This window comes from Cyprinodon tularosa, unplaced genomic scaffold, assembly GCF_016077235.1.
Source record: "Cyprinodon tularosa strain WSP-4 unplaced genomic scaffold, ASM1607723v1 ctg720, whole genome shotgun sequence".
Taxonomy (NCBI): Eukaryota; Metazoa; Chordata; class Actinopteri; order Cyprinodontiformes; family Cyprinodontidae; genus Cyprinodon; species Cyprinodon tularosa.
This window is the reverse complement of record NW_024039475.1, coordinates 67,501-89,497: the sequence shown is the minus strand read 5'-3', so window position 1 is coordinate 89,497 and position 21,997 is coordinate 67,501. Positions and strand designations below refer to the sequence as shown.

The 21,997-nt window shown below is 40.7% G+C and overlaps 1 long non-coding RNA gene across 1 annotated transcript in view; it reads right to left on the bottom strand.

Annotated features, from left to right (window-relative positions):
- Positions 1-744: 744 nt before the first annotated feature.
- The window catches only part of LOC119772634, a 32,810-nt gene continuing 11,557 nt past the window's right edge, over positions 745-21,997 (bottom strand). Inside the window, exon 3 of the long non-coding RNA XR_005279287.1 lies at positions 745-1,462. This is a non-coding gene — a long non-coding RNA (uncharacterized LOC119772634). The remainder of the gene's footprint in view (positions 1,463-21,997) is intronic.

Here is a 21,997-nt window from a genome sequence, read left to right as displayed (position 1 = left end):
CTGCTGGAGGTTTCTTCCTGTTCAAAGGGAGTTTTTCCTCTCCACTGTCGCTACAAGCATGCTTAGTGTGAGGGATTGCTGAAGAGTCAATGAGTCGATGCAATCAGCTGGTTTTCCTTAGATAGAAAACTTTGAATCAATCTGACTGGATGATCTGGTGAACTGGAAAGTGACCTGAGATGACATGATGTGAATTGGAGCTATAGAAATAAACTGAATGGAATTAAAAATTTTAATCCGAGCCAAAACAAACCTAAAAGAAACAGAAAAGGAGGAAAAGCACTTTTCTATCGTAAATACATCCTTATGTGACTGTTGTGGTCCAGCTTTGATGACACAAAAGGGAAAAAATCCACAATGGCTAAAGATGCAGAAAGGACAAGTAAAAAAGAACAAACTGTTCCAGGTAAACTCCTTCAGTTTTCTTAGTTTATTTCTCATCAGGCAAGCAAACAGAAAAGGACTAACATTTCCTACATGCTTCTCTTGCGCTGATTAAAAAAAACATCCGCCCACCCAGATGCATGCTGGTCCTACCATTGACTGCCTATTTATTAACTTCAATCACCCAAATTAATCATAACTATCCAGAAACAAAGGGACATAACCAAAAAACATAATCTCAAAACAGATATCAAACAATAAAGTAGAATAAACTTAGCTAGATTATCCACAAATATAAAACATTTTGTTAATTATTAACAAAAAACAATCGGCTCCTTCGGTGACCACAGCAGAGTTTTAACTTGTTTCTTATATTTGTAACAGTAAGAGAAAAATCAGCTTCATCTAACATCACTGTTATAAAATGGTTTTTCATGCAGAGTCGTGTTACTACATCCTATCAATCCCACAAAACAAAATGTATTACTGAATAACAAAAACCTTTATTCATGTTAAAATAGATTGAAAATATATTGAAAACTGATCTATTTACACATATTTAAGAGAAAGGTTTATAAATTTGAACTATTTGATGCTTTATTAACACACACACATATTTTGAACAAACCTGAGCACCTTTCTCACATCCTTTTACTTCTCAATAATACCTTTCGGGACCCATAAAAAATATCCAAAGAACAATTTAATTCACCAAAGGACAAGACAGCTGCAGCTTAACGCAGCCGAACACGGCGCACGCTAAGATATCTATAATTACTGACTTGGCTGTTTCATTCAGATGAGCTAAATTGTTTCAGGTAATTTGTTTAAAAGAGATAAATGTTCACAGTCGCTGGTAAGAAGAATTACATGACAATGAGTTTAAGCGTACAAAGGCGTTCCTTTGGTTCCACTGCGTTCCGTCGGATGTTCGGAGTGATCAATGCACAGCTACAGCTGGTTGAAGGGGACCAAATCCATTGAACAGTTGATTTGGTTCCATTTTACCAGCTTTAGCAAAGCATTTTAGGAGCGAGTGACGTCCGAAGGGAGAAGAGAGCGTCTAACATGGAATAACCTGAAAGAGACAAAACAGACAAGAGGCCGAACGTTAGCTGAATAAATTATTGCCGTATAAAATCACACATGAAAACATTTCTGTTAAAACAAGTCATGTTTTGACTTCAGGAAAACACAGAAACATGATCACATTTAAAGAGAAGGATAGATTTAGAACAGGAATAGATAGCAGCGTTGAGTGGAAGAAGAGATAAAAAAAGGGAGAAAAATGTAGGTGAGGAGAAAAACAAGGAGCAGGGCCCTGAGAGATAACAGAGGAGAGCTTATAAATGATGGCTGCAGACAAACCAGAGAAAACAATGAATTCATCACTTAACTGTCAATACTGCTAATGAAGCCAGCAGATAGCACGGCAGGAAAATTAACTCTCTCTGACCTCCAGCTCTATGCAGAAAATGCCTTCTTCCACTTTTCTTTCTCACCCACATAGAAAAGCTAAAGCACATTTCTGTTTCCCCTCCTGGTTGTTTTTGGAGGCTTTTGCTGGTGGCGCAGATACGATGATCTCAGCAGTCCTCCTGCGGGCTTCACTGCTCAGCTCGTCCTTGGACTAACTCATTTCCTGGTTCAATTAGCCCAGCTAATAATTGAATCATTAAGATAATAAACAGTTTAAGGGAGCTTTTGACTGCAGAATCTTAGATATTGATGTTTTCGAGTTGTAATTTCATATAATTGCTAGTTATTTTTTTTAAATAATGAAATTATCTATAAAATTAAAGCCTTCATAACCACAATTCTTTGGTATAAGAATGTGTTGCTATATTTTAAAAGGCTCTAACGTTTTGCAGCTTCTGTTCTGTCCTCTCTGGACTTTATGGTTCTGTTTAAGTTTTCTTTTTGGGTTCTCAGTTACGCTTTATTTCTTTTTTAATTCGGTATTTGTCCCGATTTCTATCATTTTTTAATTCTCTCTTGTTATTTCTTTCACTTATCTCTTTGATTTAGTTATATCAATTAGCTTTATTTCCTTTAGGTCATTTAAGTTATTTCCTATTTGCTGTTAGATCCTGTTTGTCCCTGGTTATTCTTTGGCCCCTTTTGCCCCGTCCCTCAAGGCTGGAATAACGAAAACCAAACATTCAGGAATTATATTTGTTTATATTATTTATTTTTCATCATTTTCGGAACGTCAGGTGAAGAAGGCATCCTTCTGGGTCTCGGCATCATCCCATGTCGCACCACGCTACTTTGATGCCCTTTCTTGTTAATAAGCTGAGAAGAGGTTTGTGTTGTGATCAGGTGAAGATATCTGTGAATTGCAAAGCCGGACACACCAGAACTCCTGTGAAATGAGTCAGCTGTCACAAAATATGAGATGACGCAGTCTGCTCACTCGCTCTTCGTTATCAGATAACCGAGCCACAGATGAAGGGTTGACGTCCTCGGAACGTTCTCGACATGGTTTCAAAAGGCTACTGTAAATGTGGTCTTTAGTGCCCCCTAGTGTCCCTTTTCTTTACCCATGGCTCCTTTTTAGTTGCTCCTGTCCACACCTGCTCCTTATCAACTGATTAACCCATTCATTGTTTCTTTCTCCCATATATACACCTCCTTTACTGTTCCTCTTTGCTGGATTCTCTATATTTTGTATGTATATTCCTCCCAAGTGTCTCCTTGTTTGGTTTCCAAGTTCCCCGCCTGTTTAGTCTGGATTGAAGCTTCTTTGCCACCAACTTCATTATTAAACCGTCTTTGCTTCTGTCTCTGCAACATCCTTAGACCTCACAATATCACTACTATAATCACATTTGCTGCTTTAATTAATTTCTATTGTCTTCCAGAAATACTTTTATCAATTATTGGTGCTTAGGTTCAAAAATAGGATCAATTTGTCTTTTTTCTTCCACATATAAATCTTATTTTACTAATCTACCTGAATGGTTCAGTTGAACCTACAGTGTAAAGTACCTAGAGATGTCCACTGGTTGTGAATTGGTGCAATAAAATATATAAATATGACACATCATTGTTTTCCGGTGTAGTCCTGTTTCTCTGACTGTGACTAACTGGATGTGCTCTCTTCATCCTCTGACATGGGAGCTGGCTCGGAGCTCGTCTGCCTGGCTGTGTGTTTCCTGGACGGGACCGCCTGTGGAGCTGGTTGACAGTTGCCTTTTGTATCTATGCTTCTTTTTCTATGTCTGCTTCTGTCTCCTTGAACCCCAGTGGGCCTCAGCAGATGGCCGCTCACACTGAGCCTGGTTCTGCTGGAGGTTTCTTCCTGTTCAAAGGGAGTTTTTCCTCTCCACTGTCACTCCAAGCTTGCTTAGCATGGGAGATTGCTAAAGAGTCGATGCAAAAAGCTGGTTATCCCCAAATAAAACACTTTGAATCAATCTGACTTGATGATCTGGTGAACTGGAAAGAGCCTTGAGGTGACATGTGTTGTGAATTGGCGCCATAGAAATAAACTGAATTGAATTGAATTTCACTGTTCAGGGCTCAATATCTGTTCATTGGCCCTATATTGTTCTATATAGCTAGATTGCCTCATATCTATATAAAATCAGTCAGACCTTTGGAGGTTTATGAGCCATAATAATCTGCATGATGTAGATTAGATTAAACCCAGAGTAGGTTCTCCCTTAGGCTAAAGCTGCTATCACCCCTAACAGACCAAAGAACAACTTCAGTCATAGGAGTAACATATAGGATAGTTTGGTTCTTTAGCTTTAAACCAGACCAGTAATTAGCTTTACAGATCAGCAACATCTAATGGTCAGACTGCAGACTGCAGTGACACAACCCCCCCCCCCCCCCCCCCCCCCCAAACACAATGTATTAATAGACAGCAGATAAAACAGAGGGAAATAAAGATAAAACATGCAGTTCAAACTGAGGTCAAAGCCTGTTTGGACAAAATAATCTTAATCTCTTTAAAAAGAATGAATAGTCTATTTTACGGTGGCGACACATATAAAAATATGAAAATAGATAAAGTAATCTCATATTATCTCTGAAATGTTCATGAAAGTTTAATACAATTAAGATTTAAGTTATTCAACATGTGAAAGTGGTCTAGAACTAGGAGGGAAACATGTTCCTATAGAGACCAATGTTTAATTAAAAGGTGAGTTCAATATACTTTACAGGACAATAATAAAACAACCATATATTGTTATATTGCTATATTCTGTCAGATTAGCAGGCTCATAAGCAATACGCATATGCAAGACGTCAGATTTTCATTTCTCGCTTTAGTTTTGCACGAAAAACATACTTAAAACTACCTCGATGTGCATCTATCCCTTTAGTCATGTACATAAAAGGTAATTTAAGGTCAGATCGCTATACGCTTCAAAAAAACACCAAAAAGTAAGTAATTAAATCGCTGTTTCGTAAAAATAAAACTCTGATAGTATGTATATGGAGGCAAGGAAAAGGTGATCCCTTTCCTGATATCTCCATCCCTTTTATCTTTATTAAAGTCAACCAGGAGTTTGGCAAATCGACTGTCCATGACTCAGGTTTTTAAACAATGTGTAAGAAAAGGGAGGAGGAGGAGGAAAGAGACAGACGGATACTTTTCTGTTATCAAATCACATTCCACCTTTTAGTGTCGGAGCTCTGGAGGAGAAGCTGATTTTATGGCCTTCTGTCCCACAGCTGCAGCTGTCCCACCATTACAATATGCAGGCAGGAATACTAAATGCATGTGCATCCGGTGCATCCAGGCTTATAACATGGCTCACCTCTGCTTTCCGTGTCGAATCAGCTTCTATTCCTCTTTTTATAGATAATGGTCTATGAGTGTTGGCATTAGACAGAAAGTGAGAGCAAAGACTGCTTCGCCAGCTTCTGTGTGCATTCGAGCGTGAATATTGGCTTCAGAGGAGAGAGCGGTACACACAGAATCCTTTTCACAGCAGGATTTTCTGTAGATTAGGTAGCGAATCCCTTTGCTGTGCATTCAGGGCTTCACTCCGCCAATCTGTGGCCCACACACTCATCAGACATCCAACCCTCCTTCACCCTGCGCGCCTCTACTCAGATCCCACATCAAACAGAATAGTTACACCCATGGCGTTTTATCATTAACCTCACTCAGACGTCTTCTGAAGGCTTCGCTGCCGAGTCCTCTTTCAACGCTAAACTGGGAGGCGGCCCCATCAAGATCAAACTCACAATAGAAAAAGGTGTTGTGCATTCACAGGTTTAGCAGCTCGACAGCCAAGGCTTTGAATGTGGGTCGACATGCTGCATGTGTTTGTACTCTTGCTCCAGGCTGCTTGTAATGTAGGTGCCCTCTATTCGGCAGATTGCACGGTTGGAGATAGGGCTGCTTCTTGTCTATTCTGGGACCGCACTGTCCACTGCATTCCTGCCCTTATATTGGAGACGGAGGGGATCATGGTTACGGACAACTGCTGGACCCCAGCAGACGCAGATGGTCAAGGAGTCATAAAGGGAAAGGTCAGAAGTGAGGAGTGTTTAGCCTCTCTGGGGAGATTTCTACCATGCAGTCCAGCCCAGCACTATGACACTGTTATCAGGCCCACAGTTGATCCTCACAGTCTTGGTCACTGTGATATTTTCATCACAGCTGTATGACCTGACATCCCAGAGGCTTTGCTAAAACAGCCTGGTTGCAGCGCCACTCCCATCAGCTTTACAGCGCCTTCACTCCCAGACCATGTCTGCCTGCCTGTTCTCTCTCTCCTTATCTGGACAAGTAGCTCTCAGTGACTGATTTGATGACTGCCAGGCCTTAGCTCTCAATCCAGTGCCACGCTGTTGGAGGGCTAGCCTTGAAACCCTATGTGAACATCATTCCCTCGAACCTCGGTGAATTCATAGTGAAAACTATGAAAGTGGCGACGTCAGTGCTACTAAAGCAGAGTAAATGTTTTAAAGTAACACTTTAAGAGTTAAATTTAACACCAATCCAAGTGCATTTGGTTCAAACCAAATTAATTCTCTTTGTAATAGCTCTATTGGCTAGCTGAAAAACCCATTTAAACCTGGGAACAATAGGCTGTTAGTGGCAGTGGGAACAGCTCACTGACACCTTAAAATCTCCTCTGTTCTGATCGGCATGCCGTTGGAACACCCGCGAAATTACGTGATAACATTGAACACAACATATGGACGTCAACAAACCACGCCAGTCACTTCTGATCTGAGAAGCAGTTCAACTCTGTTCACATAATAGAGCGAAACAATGAAGCTCACCGACTACGCCCTGGCCTTCTTCCATGTATCTATCGTATCTCTCCATTTTTTACTTTCCTGATTCTGTCACACTGAAGAAATTATCAGCGCTAAGCCAGCGTGATGCCATTTCTAGACTGGCTCAGCTTTTATTGCAGTGGGAAGGTAGCCAATTGCCGATTGTTGATGGGTCGACAGCTTTTTCATGTTTTAAAAACATGGATAAAACCCAAATTTTTTAGTGGGAAAGAGGCTTAAAGGAGTCAGAGTACTTTGACACTGGATATTTAACTCTGTGGAATTTAGAGATCAATCTGTTCTGGAAAGCCATTTAATTTAACTTAAATTAAACTAATCTGACAACTACGAAAAAAACAGCAGAAGCTTTACTTTAGCAGCCATTCAAAATGTCCCCACTTTCCTTGGCTGGTCCCTTTTAATTCCTTTATAAACATCTAAAATATTCTTTCTGTCATGATTTGTGGACATTAAGATCCAAAGAGAAACATCATCTCCTGGTCAGACCTTGTAATTCAATGGTGGAATCAGGGTAAAAACAATATACATGCCCAGGAGGAGGCCAGTGGCTGGATGTTGGAGGGGATTTTGCTGCCATTCGGCTGACTTTTGATTGGGAAGGGCCATTTTGAATGGCTGCTACTGTCAAATTTGCAGGACGCACTCAGACAGATTGAGAACACCTATCACTGTTTTGGGGCTACTTGTTCGGTGTGTCCAACCACTGGTCACTGAAAAAAAGGTACCTACCCATCTCTGTCACCATGTGCAGATTAAGAAAGTAAAGAGCCACATAAAAACTCCACAAACTGCTACGCTTTCTGGGTCAAGCTGGATTTACTCTTGGCCAAAATCTAAACTTTATCTTTGATGGCTTTATTCCCACTAATAACCTACTGACTATAGGAAAAGAAAACTCATATGCTTTTCATCCAGCAAAGACATATTCAGTCAATCTAAGAGAGACCAGGCAATAAGAAACTAGTGGTTCAGGCTTTTTGGCATGAGGTTAGCCGGCAGTGCTGCTGTAGCCCCATTCAGACGCAGATGTCCCTCCACCTGCGTCCCTCCACCCTACATTTACATGTGAACAGCACCCAGTGGATGACTCAGCATTATCCCTATACCTGATAGGTTGATCAGAGAAGGAGACAGAAGGGTAACGGCTCAGGTGCTTAGCCACTACTTCTCCCTCTTATCTTCTCAGAAGATAAAACTTCTGGATTAAAAAGAAAAAAATGTTGATGCACCTTCTGACCTTGTTCTACTGCTGGGCTCAGTTGCAAACTTTCAAAAATGGTATTTAAAAAAAAACTCATTCACACTAGAGCTGATAATATAGAGCAACTGCTGCCAAGACACGTAGCTAGCAGCCCCCACCCAACTCAGTCTCTCCTCGCAGTGGATAAAACGTCCTAATTGTTTTGCTTACGGTTCATAATATGTCTTGACTCGATCCTAAACGTCTATAGGACATCAATAAGGATGTCTGCAGGGCTCATACATTCTGATTACTGCAGTCTTAATCTCTCAACGCTTCTCACAATAATTTAATCCTCAAAGCAGTTTTATTCTTTAACCTTTTAATCTAACGGCAACACCCTAAAGACGATCAATAGCTATTTGGATGATATATTTAATTATCTTTCCTTTCCCTAACTCTTTGGGGATGTTTTCTTTGTCAACACACACAATGTTTAAACAAAAACCCGTCTGCTCTACTCGAATCATTAAGATGTCGTATTTTCTTAGAATTTGCTGGTGAATATTCTCAGTCATCCAGGTCATAGTAATTATTAAAAAGTGGAAAAACAATCCACTGGACTTTGTGTGAAGGAAGCCCTTTATGTTAAGAAAGAAAAACCAACCTTAAACAGAGGGGGTGGATGTCAGCTTTCAGAATCGTACAATTCAGCGATTGAGTTGATCCTTTCCCGCTATCATCGCAACCCTTACCCCATTACAGGGGAACAGAGCACTGTCCAGCCAGGTCAACCATTCCCTTTAACGAACCCCCCTTTCAGAGACATAGAGAGGTATGGGGGATTGCAAGCTAACAAAGAAACAGAATGACCCCCATTCCAAAGGGGTGGACCCGCTCGTCAGGTTCAATTTGCATGTTTCTAAGCCTAAACAAGGGTTTACTTTCATCCTCTCTATAAACTTAACGCTATTTCTGACCTTTAGAAGTGAAAAAGCTTCCTGGTTTGGAAGCAAAACATCGTCAAACTTTGAAAAATAGGCCAGGGAATTGTTTTTTAACTTTTTTGGAATTGTCTAGTAAGAAATGCTGATGAGATCTCTAAAGGCGGGAAACACTGGATGACTTTTTGTCCTTTTTGGACCTATTCCTGCGTGGTGTAGAATACTGGGGTGATCAGCCTCTCACGACCACCCCCCCATCAAACATGTTTGAAACTCAGTCGGCCGTTGTGAGGTGTTTGTGGGTAAATCCAGAATGAGTAAATCAGAGCGTCGGGTCGCACAGTGTGAGAACATGCATCATGAGCTGTGAACTTTTACATCCTGTGGTTTCATCGTACAGTTTGACAACAGTGGAAAATATCCATTATATATATAATATAGTGTATGCCCGGCTATACTCATCATAAAGGTTAGTATCTCAGTCCCGCCACTAAACCGGACCAAGGAATATATATTTACACAGTTCGTTTTAATAAGAGAGAAGAAGCGAAAAGGTTGTATAAAAGTAGTTAAAAGATGACGTCATGCTTTGTTTTAACATCAAGATGCATACATCCTGACTTCCATACAACTGCTGACCTCTATTATGTCTTTCCCGTTCTTTCTGGCTCTCTCTACCTTTGCAGAGTGATTCTCACTCTGAGCACGCACCAGCCCACCCCACCCCCATTCCTCGCTCTCCACTCCTTACCCCGTGTTACCTCCCTATCTAGCTCCCTTAACAAACCACCTCTGCCACTTAGCTATATCAGCTATGCATTCATTACAGGCCACAACAAGGCCACAAAGCCACGCTTGATATACTCTCCTTTGTGAAAAAAAATCCAATGCAGATGAAGTCAGAGAGGGAGCCTGTGTGTGAATAGCCACAGCTGACACACTCCTCAGAAGGTGTGAAGGAGCGGGACACGAGCACCTTCTTTAAAAGTGCACCGAGGTTCTATAATGATTCTTCTGTGGAGGGTTTGGATAATGGATGGAGAGAAGGCGGAGCTAGTTTGGGTCAGTGGTATGAGAAAATTAGGTATATCAGCATTTAATTCTATTCAGTTTATTTCTATAGCTCCAATTCACATCATGTCATCTCAGGTCACTTTCCAGTTCACCAGATCATCCAGTCAGATTGATTCAAAGTTTTCTATCTAAGGAAAACCAGCTGATTGCATCGACTCATTGACTCTTCAGCAATCCCTCACACTAAGCATGCTTGTAGCGACAGTGGAGAGAAAAACTCCCTTTGAACAGGAAGAAACCTCCAGCAGAACGAGGCTCAGTGTGAGCGGCCATCTGCTGAGGCCCACTGGGGTTCAAGGAGACAGAAGCAGAGATACATTTTGGATCCTTCTGTCAAATACGTAATATGAGTTCTACGGACAAGTTGTTGTGAGCAAAGATTCTGACTACTCGGAAATTCAACATCCAATGCTTAGACAAGCTTTCAGGCCATCATGTTGCTCATATGGGCATTTAGTGAAGATGAAATGCAAGTTCACTTCAGTCAACAGTGAACACGTTTAAAAGTGTTCAAAATTTACATAAATATTGTAATATTTACTTAAATAACACAATGATTATATAAATGGCTGTAAATGTCAGAGACATTAAGCAAATGCTTCATTTTTTGTGCTTTTGTAAATCTCAAGTTTAAAATAATATTTTTTGTGTAGTGTTAATTCAAACATCTACAGGCATTTTACAGAGAAGACCAAACCACATCATCCAGAAAGTTTGGTTAAAGTTCCCCATCTAAGGAATCCTACATGATTGCATCCAGTCGTTGAATTTGCTGGATGCACTTGCGTTTCGTCATTGACTCTACAGCAATCCCTCACACAAAGATGCATGGGACAGTGGAGAGGAACCGGAACCAGAACCAGGCTTAGAGTGAGAGCCCTTCTGCCACGACCGTGGGGTGTTTTATATAATCCAAATGATTACTTTCAGGTTTAATCAGTGTTCACATCATGGATTCAGAGCTACAGTAGCAGTCATTCAAAATGTGCCTTCCCAGTATAAATGTCAGCCGAAGGGCAGCAAAATCCCCTCCAACTTCCAGCCACTGGCCTTCGCTTGGGCGTGCATATTATTTTTAATCTAACTCCACCCTCTCACTGACTTACAGGGTCTGACCAGGAGATGATGCTTCTCTTTAGCCCTTAATGTCCACAAATCATGAGAGAAAGAATATTTTAGATGTTTATAAAGGAATTGTAGGGGACCAGCCAAGAGCCCATCAAGGAAAGTGGGGAACCTTTGAATTGCTTCTACTGTATGTGATCAAATAAAGTCAAAACGGAAGTATCCTCTTGTTTTTTCATTTATTTGATTCATTTTGATTTTTGCCCGATCGTTTAGCTCCAGCAGGAGGCTGCAAAGCAGGTACAGATTTAAACACTGGCAGCTTGAAGGTGGCTCATTAACTAGAAGCTGCTTTTACACAGGCCAAACATTATTACTATAGTATTCTTGTGATGGACAGATACAATGAAAATTCATTTAAACTGTACCAAATGTTTCTATTTTATTTGCGCTTCAGCTGAAAAGGAAGCTTCAGAGTGAATACCAAGTTCCGCTTAATCAGAAGCTTGTTTGCCGTATTCTGACAGTGTGACACAAGAAACTGCTAAAAATGTAAAAAATGTTTGTTGCTTCTTCTGTGTGTTTGCTAAAGTATCGTCAACCAGCCAGACTAAAAGTCCGTGTTTCAACACATATAACCAATCAGACTGCGTATTGCTGATGATGGTGTCAAAGCAAAGGACAAAATGGCAAAATTTTAAACATTGTTCTATTTCCCACTATGCTATTCCTCCCTCCCTCCTCCCTTCTGTAGAATTCACTTTTCAAAACTCATAAATATACAGACTGGGTGACAATGTCTCTGAGGGACGTTTAGTTAACAGCTTTTCTTACTGAGGAGCTGGAAATAGTGGTTTTAAAACCACTTCCCGAAACCTACTTCCTTTCTTAGTTCAAACCCGGATACAGGCGGGCCAAACACCTTCATATCTTGAAGAATCAGAGCCATTATAGATACAATTATTTTTAAAAAGAATGACATCTCCAAGGTGCAGACCCTCCATAAAACTTTGCATGGCATACAGAGAAAAAACCTAAGAGAGGAAGAAGCTGCAACATGGCCGATCCTATTCTGCAGATTTGTTCCAATCGGTCCTGCTAAATACCAACTTTTGACATCAAAGAATGACACGTTTTTTTTTTTTTCTGGTTTGAACTGTTTTGTCAGACAGTTAAAACTTTATGGCCACATTAGTCCCATCCCTTAATCCACAGCTGACCTAATAGGATGCTGTACTTTCCTATATGGAGTCTACAGAACTGGGTTAAACTTACTTAACCAGATGAAGTCATATGTTAAATGCAAATGGAAGATTTTCAGACAGACTAGTCGTTAAAGGGGAATATCTTGGCATTTTTTTGACAACGGTGCTCCATGCTACAAGATACAGTCCTACAGAACGATATTTCTCCATTAATGTTGGTTCTGTAGCCAGTTATTAATGTCGTATACATAGGTTAATAGCACAAAGAATACAGTGTGCACTTTAAGAAGCGCCGTACCCTTTAGCTGGTTTTGATTGAATGGCTTTTACACCAGGATCTTATATAAAGTGTAATGTGGGGCGGGGGAGACACTTTTTTCTTTCTTTTTTTTTTAAGCGTGCTCTCTGCTGACAAGCTGTCGGCTGTTGACCTGCCTCGACAAGTCCTAGAAGGCTTAATGGTTACATGGTTCCTGTTTGTACAGTCCTTCCGTCATGTATATACGCAAATAAGGAGGTAAATGTTAAACACTGTTTCCACGGTCGTTACTGTCATGATCTTGGCACTGATGACTGGCTTCCTTGTTCCTTTCATGCACCTGCCTAGCTTCGCCCAGTTTCTCATTATTACTTATCTGTGTCACCTGTTCCAGTCTCTATTTAACCCGTCTGCTTCCAGTCATCAGTGCCAGATTATTCAAGACTTTGGTAAGAATATTCTAGCAAGTCATATTTTTTTCTGATTGCCTGACCCTCACCCGTTCTGCCTGTGGACCTCTGAGCCTGCCTGACCCTGTCCTGATCTGTTTTCCTGACCTGTCTTTGGACTCCTGCTGGATTCTGCTTGTCTCTGAACCTGGATCTGTTTCCTGACACCGACCTGGATTTCCCTTTGGTATTTCTTCGGATCTCTGATCTTCTGGCCCGGACTCAACACCGGCTTTGGCGTTGCCCTCTGGATTGTCCTGCCTTCCTTCATCTGCTTAGATCTGATCTCCTGCAGGTTCTACAGTTTTCAAGGCTTCAGCATCTGGAACTCAGAGGTTAATGACTCACGTGCTCGTAATCAACCTCTGCCAGATAGAAGTGGTCATTAACCTGCGTTTTTTTCTCCTACAGAGGTTGCTGCCTCAGAAGCCTTAGCTTCCCACAAATATTTTTAAATAAACGCCCTTTGAAATACCTTAATGTCTGTATAAATCTGGGTCCTCACATTTTAATTCAAAAAGTTTCTGCCTTTTCTGAATGCACTGGAAAGGAAGCCCATATACGCTTATTTTTTAAGAGCGTATTACAGTATTTAGATCTCAACTGAGACACTCTTCGCTACACATAAATACACTGGCAAGAGCCCTTTTATGGGTATAGCAGTTTGAATCAGCACCATGGACAGCTCTTAATTTTAGAAACTTTGGAGTATAACACTTTTTAAAAAGAAATGTGCATCATTTAATCTACAAGTGATAAACTAGAATAATGAACAAAGTTGTTGGCATCTTTTATCTAGTGTTGTTCATTTTTTAAACAAATATTATCCTCAAATGTGCATAAAAGTAAAAGTTAACCTAAAGCCTCTTTTTATACATCTGTCTGTGGATTGTAAAGTTTAATAATTTTTCTCTTCTGTGAATGACACTGTTCTTCCATTTAATCTTTTATTTTTGTGTCATTATATTTTAATTTAGACCCGTTCTTTTTAATATGATTTAATGCTTTAGTCTATACCTGCTGAAAAAGACATGCTGAACCACGGCAGTTTAAAAAACCCACCTAAGTAAGTAATCCTCGCCTTTTTGCATACCCAAATAAAAAAGCTAATAACTAATCAACTGTAAGCCCAAATTACAGTATTATTAATTAGTGCAATATCTCTGTGTTTCTATCTGTAGGTTTCAGCTTCCAATCTTGATAAAATATATCCGTCAGTTTTCTATACAAGCATAACCCAGTTTATGGTTGCAGGGGAGCTGGAGACTCAAACTGTTAAAGAAAATAGAATCTTTTGTCACAGATCTGAAGAAGAAATACATTAATTGGAATAAAAAGCTGATAAATAAAAAGCTCACTTTGAAATGTAACTTTAAGTGAAACAGCATATACACGGGATACACTTATTGAACTGGTTCTTGAGAATATTTTCAGCCAAAAACAGCATCCATTTTTATTTGAATCATTGCTTTTGCAGAAGACATGTTTGATTTTGCAACTTGTTTGAGTTTTCTGTAGCATGAGAGGGATCCCATGGCTGTGATTTGGACTGTCTTCATGCTGAGAAGCTGCGTTAGGTTACATTCACTTTAATAACTCCATATTTATTAAATTTTGTTATTTTCCTTTAACCATTGTTTTTTTATTCTGCTAATCCTTAATAGGCAGATTCCATAATAAAGCATGAGAGCATGTGGCGGGCGGTTTATATGGCCGGCTTCATGAAGCTCAGCCACAGACTGACCACTGGAGACGCATAAAATGAACTTAGATCCAATACACACGCCATCCTACGGACATGCCGGCGGCCATAATGCAACCTGAAGGGTTTGAGATCATGTGACACTTGGCTTTCTGGTTAATGCAAGCAGTTCCAAGCATTTTTACCGCAAATAATCTCATCTGTGGCCTTTCCTGTAGCTCCCCTCCTCATATTCTAATCCTATATCTAGGATATATATAGGATAAGTTTTACAGTATCTGAGATTCGATTGATCAGCTGGAAAAAGGGAAACTTTAAATGGTAATGGTAAAAGCAGAAAAATGAATGAAATTTTCAGAGTTTATTTCCTTTTCACCAATGCAGCAAATGTTTATTTAAGTAGATTTTTTTATTCTCCTTGAATTAAACTAAAGCACGTTGGAGGAAAATAGGACCGCTCAGAGTGAATGGTCCTATTTTCCTTGGAAAATAATCAACAGAAACTAATCAAAAGTATCAGATCAATGGATCAACTTTTAGGCTTAGACTGCTGGAGGACATAGGGACCCCTTTTTCATCATTCTGCTTCATTCTATCTCTATTCTCCCACTCTGCAGAATCTGTTAGTTCAATCTCTAACGTTCTGCTCTCTCTGCTTTTTCTCAGAGTAGCTTCATCTGGTCTGTTCCTGTTTGGCTGTGACTCCATCCTGGAGAGAAACATCAGCTGTGCTGCTGCCATCAACACCTTTGTTTCTAGATGTTGGAGCTTGGCCTGTTTTCCAGTGTAGTCCTGTTTCTCTGACTGTGACTAACTGGATGTGCTCTCTTCATCCTCTGACATGGGAGCTGGCTCGGAGCTCGTCTGCCTGGCTGTGTGTTTCCTGGACGGGGCCGCCTGTGGAGCTGGTTGACAGTTGCCTTTTGTATCTATGCTTCTTTTTCTATGTCTGCTTCTGTCTCCTTGAACCCCAGTGGGCCTCAGCAGATGGCCGCTCACACTGAGCCTGGTTCTGCTGGAGGTTTCTTCCTGTTCAAAGGGAGTTTTTCCTCTCCACTGTCGCTACAAGCATGCTTAGTGTGAGGGATTGCTGAAGAGTCAATGAGTCGATGCAATCAGCTGGTTTTCCTTAGATAGAAAACTTTGAATCAATCTGACTGGATGATCTGGTGAACTGGAAAGTGACCTGAGATGACATGATGTGAATTGGAGCTATAGAAATACACTGAATTAAATGAAATGCACTTTCTCAAAGTGTAACAGATAAGCAGACTTCTCTATATGATTTTACAAATACAGAACAGACTAATGGAATAAATATGTCCTGCTCTACACTATTACTTAATGGGTCTATTGAGTCACTTTATACACTTACAGGAAGAGATCGTTCCCTTCAGATAATATTATGTCGCTGAATCCAACAGAGGAAATTTGTTTTGCATCAGCAAGGGCATCTTTACAGGAAGGAAGGCTTTAACTACTACAGCAGCAGTGAGCTCCTGTTCGCTAAGCCTGCAGCGTCCAGACGTCCTGCTGCTGATCCAGCACTACTTCTGCAGAGTGGATTTCCCAGCTACAGATGCTAATCCAACTATCATATACAGTAATAGTCCCTGTGCAACAAAATGGAATCAATTATCTGAAAGGAGCAGATCAAAAAGCATAACTCTTTGGAAGCTTTGTTTTTTTTTATTCCTTTATATAATTTCTGTTATTCCTGCCATTTATGATCCACTTAAGTTTCTCCTTTTGTTTGTCTTTTCTTTTGTCAATTGATCATTTTTTTCCCAGCCTCTCATTCATGGATTTTTTTGTCAAATTGAAGGTAGTTTTTTTTCTTCTGAACTTCCTCATTGTATTATTTCCTCTTCGGTGAGTTCTGTCCAGTGAGGCTGATGACAGATGAATGCTAACAAGTGTAGCCCTGACTCTGCACTCTGCTCCTCTTCCATTCGTAGATATGAGCACTTAAAGGAAAGAGGAGCGGCCCGACTTGCTCCGTCACTCCACTGACAGGGAGTCTGACTGACATGGCCGTTTTCCTACTACTCGAGGCGTTTGCTGTGTTGCAGGATTCTCCACTAATATCATTCCTCCATCAGGTTCTATCAGTGGCTGCAGCAGAGAAGCTCCACCACGTCCCGAAACCTGGGATCAAATAACAATGTTTCCCCCCTCTGTTGGTCAGTAAAGGTGCATAGATCCAAAATCATAGATTAGCTCTCAAAAGTTTTTAAAGAGTTTACAATCCGTTTTAAAGCAAAAGTCCGCTCATATTCAGAATCCAAACTTCTGAAAGTTCTTTAAATCTGAAATGATTCCATCCTGTTCAATAAATGATCAGTGTTTTTAATTCAGAGTGATTTTCATGTGAATGTGCTTTACTGGAGGCATCCATGTTTGTCAAAGAACACTACTGCCACCTACTGGTTAGTGACGTCACGGTGCGGTATCGGCTGTTGATCAAGTCCCAGTGCTGTATCTGGTGTTTGTCACAACGCGCTATTATCCAAGTCATCTTGAAAACATTCTTCTTCCAAATGTTGGCTACATATTATGGGTTTGTTGTTGATTGCAGATGTGTCTAGTAGTTCCCATTGATTTAGCTTGTAAAGCGGGGAGAATGGCGCTAGGCTTACCGCACCGTGACGTCACTGCTGGAAGATGGCAGGAGGGAGGGGCTACTATATTTGGGTAAAAATGGCCGCTCCCAGACTCAGTGATCGCGATGAAAATTATTCTTTTTATTTTTTTTATTGATTAACGCTAGATTCATTAAATCACTGCGAAAGTATTTGATTATTTGGCTTCTTTAAATCCTTCTTAGGTGTGAGTGAGTGTCAATGGTTGTTTGTCCCGTTTGTCTCTGTGTTGCCCTGCGATGGACTGGAGACCTGTCCAGGGTGGACTCTCCCCAGTAGACAGCTGGAGAGAGACACCAGCACCCCTCGCCACCCCGTCATAAGCATGACAGAAAATAGATGAAATTCGTCAGAGGACCAGCAGGGGACAGAAAATACCAATTGTTTCATTTTTTGGTCAACTGACAATTCAATCATAACTCACATGAGGAGAAAACACAATTAAGAGAAATTTATTGATACAATTACTTGGTTTTTGGCGCTCAGACCTCGGCAGGAAACATAGCGCTTAATTTTGATAGATCTGCATGAACAGAAGTAAAGAACGGGGCTGTTCCCCCCCCCAGGCCTGAAACTGGCTATGGAGTGGAGATAGATGAAGTTGGTCAGTCTGTAGACTGCTGGTTAGAGAGACGGTCTGCTGAGCTTTATGGGGAGATCCAGTGGACTGCGTGAGCTGATACTAGAGCTTCACTCAGGGACCTGGAAGATGGAAGTCCAGCTTGGATAACACAGGTTGAGAGAACCTGTCCATGATGAGCAAGCATTGAGCGACAGTGGAGAGGAAAAACTCCACGTTGGGAAGAAACCTCTGGCAGAACCAGGCTCAACATGGTGGTCTTCTGCTGGACCGCTTAAGATGAGACAGGGAACGCAGTAAGAGTCCAGGAGGAATGATGCTCTGATGAAGCTTTAGCTACGATGGTGGAGGAGGGGATGGAGGAGGGTTGAAACGGGGTCATCTGAATGAAGTCACAGCGCATCCGCCGCCTGCCCACAGGAGCAGACAAGAGCGGATCGGAGGCCTTTTAAGATGAGCTTTGGATGCCGATTGGCTTTTGTGGAGCTGTGGTTCAAAGCTGATTGGCTGTGACGCAGGTGGATGAAGGAGACACTGAGTTTCTTCAGTTGAACTTCCACCTAGGCTCCATTTACTGTACAGTAAAATCATTAGGATGACTGTAAACCCTGACAATAATCGTCGGGGTGCGGATTTAAATGGGACCCCACATTTTAGAAGAAGCAAAAGTGTTTAATCTACAGCTGGCAGGCTGGAAAAAGGGTCGCAGAGGAAAGGAGAGTTCTGTGTCCTGCCAGCAGAACCACCGCACTGCCCTTGTTTCTTTAATTACTTCCCCCTGCTTCACAGCTCCGCTGCATAACAATGACCCTGCGTGTTGACTGGCATGGAGCAGACCCTCTGTCCCGGTGGGAACAGACAGGCTCCAGCATCAGCGACATCATCTGCAGAGAACACAACTAAATCAGACATGGCCCACTGAAGCCATGAACGCAGACCCAGGCTGCCTGGAGCTTCATTCTGGACTAAAGCTTCTTATTTTTCCCTCATCATATCCCAGCGCTGCATCTCAGCAGGAAAATGTGACTTCTCAAAATACATAAATAGAATGAAGGAGGAGGAAAGTCAGACACCAAAATGCAATGTGATGCAATAAATAAAACCGATCTTATATCTAACAATTCTTAGAACAGAGATTCATCTAAAGTTGCTGGATACTTCTAGGACTTTCCATCCCGGTGCCTGAAGGAGAGCCCATTTCTTGTGCTTATATTAGAAAGATATAAATCGTCCAGATGTTACTGGGATCACCCAACTATGTGCAACTTTCAAGCAAAACTGCAGAGAAACGAGAGCAGCCATTCTGTGGGGCTCAGATGTGATGACAGGACAGCTAAAAGTGGTTTGTCTGCTGCGATCTAACCCTCCTCACACACTCCCACAGTGGTTTGGCCTTTTGGAGTCTATTGGAGACTAATTCAAGCAGATGTCTGTTTAATTGATTGAAACAAATTACCTGGGCATTGATCCCCGTCCTGCTGTAAGGGAACGGATCGGCTTGTGAGAGCGAAGCTCCTTGGCTTTGACCCGCTCACACAGAACGTATGACTCAATCACTAAATGATAAATCGTAATTTCCCTTCTGATTACGCTGCATGTTTTCTTGATCGATTGCAAGGTTCACCTCGAACACATCAGTGCGACGTTACAACACTTGAACAATGAACTAATAGAGTTTAAAGGCTTCTGCTTAGAATCTGGATTCATTTTTAACCTGAAGGTGTCAAAAGTATCCATTTTTATTACTCTAATATAAATCCTACTGATTAAAAACACTTTTGTAGAAGTTAGAGGATCAACTTCAATACAGTTTATTTCTATTGAACTGCCTGAACTGTAAAGTGTCTTTAGATGACATGTTGTGAATTGGCGCTATAGAAATAAACTGAACTGAATTCACAACTCGTCTCTATTCACTTTCCAGTTCACCAGATCATCCAGTCAGATTGATTCAAAGTTTTCTATCGAAGGAAAACCAGCTGATTGCATCGACTCATTGACTCTTCAGCAATCCCTCACACTAAGCATGCTTGTAGCGACAGTGGAGAGGAAAAACTCCCTTTGAACAGGAAGAAACCTCCAGCAGAACCAGGCTCAGTGTGAGCCTGGTAACTGTGCCACTTTTAACTTTGCATCCTCTTAAAAAACTATTTCTTTTGCTATGCGGTGAGCAACAAGTTGGAGCAGCACCGAGTCCAACAAAGGAATGAATCGTCTGGATGAAACTAATTATTTTTGATGTTTTTTTGTTTTTGTTTTTAAATACCAACAGGCCATAAAGAAAATTAGCTTGAATGAAGCAAAACTAACAAGCTTCTTTTTTAACTTAAGCAGAAGAAATTAGAGATAATTACAATGTAAGGAGTAGAAGTATTAATTACTGCAGTAAAGTATAGATAGCCAACATTTTTACTAAGCTAAGGTAATATAATACCGTATTTTCTTAAATACAAGCTTATAGTGGGGGTTATATTTGTACATTAACAGTTTAAAAAAGAGATGTAGTGGCCGTGGCTTATGGTGAGGTGCGCTCTATAGTCAGGAAAATACGGTATCTGTATTTTGTTACTTGTATGTGTATTTACCCTCTGTGACACCGTCTGCACTCCTACTGTGGAGAAGGTTTCCCCTTCTGCTCCAACGTGTCGCTGTGATGACACGTGATGGTCCTGATGACAACATGTTTCCTGCAGTAAACGGTGGAATTACACATTTTGCCTCATAGCTCCAGTCAGTCTCAGCAACCAAAAAAAAGGAGCAGCTCCTGCTTCCAAATCTCAGTGGAGATGTTTTGTGTGGAAACGTCTATATTTATATATGTTCCACATTACAGCGATTTAACGTCCCAGCGTTATTTACAGCAAAGCGTGGCGGTATCTGTGTGTGCACGCCTGTCATGTGAGGAATGACTTTGGAAGAGGCGGCAGCCTTCTTTCCCCACAGGATTCACTTTAGGCATGAGCATAGAATGGGATATAATAGGCTGTGTCCTTGTGCCGGGGCAAAAGGACCCATACATTAACTCTCCTCTCTTCCAACAGCTATCACTCTTTTACCCATGTTATATTCTGACTTACTTTACTAAATGGAAAAGAAAGCTTGGCAATAAAGTCTGACTGGTTTGATCATTTGCTTTATAATCTTATTTAACTTCCCTTTCTCTCCACACCGTCCTGAAAAGTCTTCTTCCACACAGATCAACAAAGAGTGCATCCATCAGGATTTTAGGCTTATTTCTTATCACAGATGGAGCTATAGGATAAGTTGATACCAGTTTTAGGAGATTATGATTTCTCTGTAAAAACTCTGTTGATGGAAAGAAAATTAGAACTCTTTAAATGCTTATTGTAAAAATAAAACAATGATTTCTTAAAGTCTTTCTATAGTTTTTATCATTTGCGATCACCGGTCAGGAGGCAGCCTGGACCAGCTGTCCAACACCAGAGGCGTCAAGTACAAATACTTTGTTCCCTTATTAAATCAGAAACGTATACAACTAAGAAAATGAAGTCTAAGGAAGCTATCTTCTAGAAAGGTAGAAAAATGTTCCTTTAATCGGGAAGAGCACTAAAGCTTCTGTCCTTAACGTTTTCCTACATTACTTTTACTTTTATACATTAAGTAGTTTAAAAAATTGTACTTTTACACTTTTACTGGAGTAAAAAGCTGAAGTTGGTTTTCTTGCTTCTAAAAAAAAGTGTTTTTAAACAGTTGGATTTATACTGGAGTGATATTAATACTTTTGACACGATTTGAAAAGACCAGTTCAACCCAAACTGTTTCCTAAAAAACTGAAAATCGACAAACACAATCAAATCCTGCAGGTTGTGGACCAGAGGTATCTTTAAAAGCAACAAACTAAATACTATCTATAAACCTGGATATAAGAAATTGGCTTTTGGTGACAGGAAGAAGGTGGTTAGGAATCCCTTTAACCTTCCCTAATGACTTAATATTCAACTTCTAAGCAGTCAGACATTTATGTAACCTTTGAAAGAGACCTGGATCAATAGATCTGCAGACTTTCTGAACATCCTCCAAACTTAAAGCTGCTGCAAACTCTGCAGCCGACAAAGGACAGTGTTTTACAAATGATCCCTTAAAAAGGAAGAAAAGAGTGAGTACAGGAGAAAAGAAAAATGCTGGATGAAATATATGTTATAAAATGCGTCAGAGAACGACGGAGGACTGAAGAGCCTTCCGCTAATCACCTGCTGTAAGAATCTACTCTTTGCATTTT